Below are 3,799 nucleotides of genomic sequence, written 5' to 3' on the forward strand. Positions count from 1 at the left end.
ATTCAACTTATATTCATATATCCCTCTCCTCACAATTGAGTGCATCAATATAAACTCCACCATATTCCGCTTCCAAAAATATTGCACTCAAACTAGAAAATATCCCTTTTGGAAATTATATCCAAATATAATTTCCTTTCAAAATTTCCTATTCAAATTCCCTCCAAATACAAATCCTATTCCATTAGAAATTCACAAATAATTCTTTATGGGCCGAGATCTTCTTTTCTCTCTTTCGGCCCTCCTTTCTCTTGTGGCCCTAAGAGACTAAAGCCGGCCGCCGTCGCCCTTCCTTGCACGCCACTGCCGTCACCGTGTCCTCCTTTTCCTCCTCCTCCGCGAACCGCCTTCTCTCCCTTTAAATAGCCGGCAAGAGCCCCATCCTTCTTCGTCAAACAGAAGCTCCATCTCTCTCTCTTCTCTCTCCCCCATGCCGGCCACCATCTTGCCATGGCTGATCTCTTTTACCGGAGCAACACTAGCCAAATCCTCGCGCCATTAGCTTCGCCTCGACGAGGTGATTCCATTTTTCATGTTTTCCCTTTCTCCCCCACCCCATAACAACCACCACAACCACTTCTTTTGTCGCCGGAGATAAGCTCTTCTACTCGCCGTTCCGGCCATCTCCCTCGCTCTCTCCGCCAGCCACCGCCCTCCCTGGGTGCCTCGTGCTCGAGAACACGCGTGGACGCCGACGTCGCCGCCCTCCAGCCATCGGAGCGTCGCCGCCCCGCTCGCCTCCTCCTCTCTCTTCTCTCGGCTCTCTCTCTGGAACAGACAAGAAAGAAGACGGGAGAGAGACGAAGGAAGAAGAAAGAGAAAAGAAAGAGGAAAGGAAAGACTGACAGGTAGGCCCATGAATAGTAACCTTTCATATTTTCTAGATTTAATTCAAATCCCAATCTTTAGAAGCCCATATCTCCTAAACCGTAGATCCGATCTCAGTGAAACCTGGACCTAAATTCATCTAAATTCAAATGCTTCATTTTGATGCCTAACTTGTTATTTTATAATTTTATTTGAATTTATTCAAATATCATTTGAATTTATATTTGCCTTTTTCAAATATTTTCTTTTACCCCAAAATACCCATTAGCCACTAAAAAGCCGCCAATTGGAACTTTACGCCTTCCATGGGGACATTCGCGGTCTAATGGCCCCAACGTCGGACCGTTGGTTGTAAAGCCCGGCAAAACCAAACCTAAGGTCGAAGTGCTACTCCTGGCACCCCACGCTTCGATGCGTACAGCGGTCGGAGCTTCACTATTCGCTCGACCTCCATAGCACGCCTAACAGTTAGCTCTCAGGCCCTGTGTGATCCTAGTCGCTCCGCCGCCACTCACGGTTGTTGGAGTAACACTTCTGCCTCGCTAAACATGCGCAAACCTCCCATCCCTCTAGTCGTTATATTGTCTATTGACACCGGCTAGAGAAGATACGAAACCTAGTCGTCATGCTTTAGCGACGACTAGCGAACACCCAAACCCTAGCCGATATTTATCCTACCTCGATATCGGCTTAGACAATTGAAACCTTAGTCAGCTTATTAGCCAGACTCCTCACCAGTTATAATCTCGACCATTTACCATCCAACTACCCATAGCCTATGCAAGAATTACGAGCCGATATGCTATCCTACTTCAGCATCGTCTCGAAAACAACTAAACTCTAGCCACTGTTCTATCAAAGCCCGACCTTGACCTATACCAGCTACATGCCTACTTAACCACATCATTTATCCAGTATATTTCCTATCCTCCAAACCACATAAGCCCATGCATGAAATATAAGCGACCCTAGTTGCTTAATCTCCTATCCACCTTAGCCTCCAACCCTTTAAAACCTGCACATAAAATATTAGCCCAGTAATCCCTATACCCTATAGAAAAGATAGGCTATACCCTAAACCCTAGCCCTCTTAACCGTTTGTCGTTTTCTTGTTATTCTATGGCTTTTATTGAATTTGGATCTTCCTCTTCTTCAGTGGAGTCCGTTATATTTTGGATGGCAACCTGTGGTATTTCGAGCATCGGATAATCAGGTTGCCCATCTCGGATTTATTTGCGTTGGAGCAAGACAAGTTATTATTCCTCTCCTTTGAGCATAAATGCCTATATTCTATATCTCTGATACCTTATGCATTAGTCATATATGATTTCAAATGCATAACTTGAACATATAGCAAAACTAGATATATGCTAGATTTTGCTTAGCCATGCCTAGTTAGACTGCATAAAATTTAATGAACTTAGATTGGGATAGTACAGTAGAAATGGTTGATTTCCGGGTGGCTAGTACTGTTCCAACCGACATAAGACTGCCAAGTACATGTGAAGAACATACGAGTACGACCGCAATTCTCGTATGGGCATAGACCTAGCTGATTAAGTTATCTAGCAAAGGTGGTACCTCTGTATAGTGGTTCTTCTTAAGTCCTCGCGTAGGAGGCAAACTTACGCCGAGCAGGGTGATTGTGATATTTACCGAGGTGCAGGTAAATATCTTGATTATCTCGCAAGCTGTGTGTGTATTATGAAAACCTGATTGAGATGACGGGGGTCTCTCAACCAGTTCTCTCCAAAAACCTCGGGAACGCCAGAACTCCTCTCGCTGCTGATAACGTTACATTCAGAGTGCATGGGGACTAGAGTTCATGGAACAGGTACCACTGATGTTAGTAACCAAAATGCTTTGCCATGACAAGGCTAATGTGTTTGGCACGTTATGGATTGCAGGTAAAGCGTACATCTACTGCAGTATGAATATTATTAAAACTATTCGAATAGCCGTGCTCGCGGTTATCGAGCATTGGGACTCACAATGACATCTTGGTTAGAAACATAATTTCAAACTTTATTAAATACTGTTGCATATCAAACATTTCAGGATTTCTACTTCTTTATTCTCAGCTTTCTGCAATTAAACCTAGCTCTACTCAAATATTACCATTTCATACATTTATTATTGAATATAATAGCTTGCTGAGTACGTTGTACTCACCCTTGCTTCAACCCCCTTTTCCAGAGTCATTTTGGAGTTCTTGCCGAAGCCGGGAGTTCAATCATATAAGTTAATCTCATTTTAACTTAGTTCTCAAGTATAGATTAGATAGATGGTTTAAGTCTATAGCAAAACATTAGAGTTGAGTCATTCTATAGCTTCTGCTGTAATAGTTAGCCACAAGTTTGTAAATACCCTATTATTTTATGTAAAGGAATCTCCTTTAAAACCTTGATCAAATGTATGCAATGAAGATCCAGATCGTTGAACCTGTATCAATCTACTGATCCAGGGCTTGATACAGTCTAAACATGTCGGGTTCCGAATCATTAGTTTCGGGGCCCGACAGGGATAGGATTCACGCCAATTGTTGTATTCCTTCGACTATGCACCAATGCTTAATTCAGTGGCAAGGCGACAAGATAGAGATTGTACTAGCCGACAGGTCAGTTAATGTTGCCAGTGTCGATTTAGCTCTTTGGGAGATGGATGGCCTTGATTGTTTATCTGGAAAAGTTTGGGATGGAGATTTTCTAAAAGTGTCCGATTCTGATATACAGCCACTTGGGTTGTGGCACTTGAAGATGGGACTTCAGTTCCAGAACTTCTCATAATTCATATCTTTGGCGTCAACCTCATACAAGTTACCCACTTCATGTTATGCGCCGATATCAGCTTGTCATTACTAGGATACCATGCTTGCCATCATGAGAATACCACGCTTGGCGTTTCCTTCCAGCTTACCACCATATGCTTTAGACTATGATATCCCGCTTACTAAGAATACCATGATTGACAA

The 3,799-nt window shown here is 43.1% G+C and overlaps 1 long non-coding RNA gene across 1 annotated transcript; it reads left to right on the top strand.

The window, feature by feature from the left end:
• Positions 1-408: 408 nt before the first annotated feature.
• Positions 409-3,279, top strand: LOC136357383 (uncharacterized). Its single transcript, XR_010742721.1, has 2 exons — positions 409-848; positions 3,025-3,279. It is a non-coding gene; the product is annotated as an uncharacterized lncRNA (long non-coding RNA).
• The last annotated feature ends 520 nt before the right edge of the window (positions 3,280-3,799 follow it).

This window comes from Oryza sativa, chromosome 7 (genome assembly GCF_034140825.1).
Source record: "Oryza sativa Japonica Group chromosome 7, ASM3414082v1".
In the NCBI taxonomy this organism is placed as follows: Eukaryota; Viridiplantae; Streptophyta; class Magnoliopsida; order Poales; family Poaceae; genus Oryza; species Oryza sativa.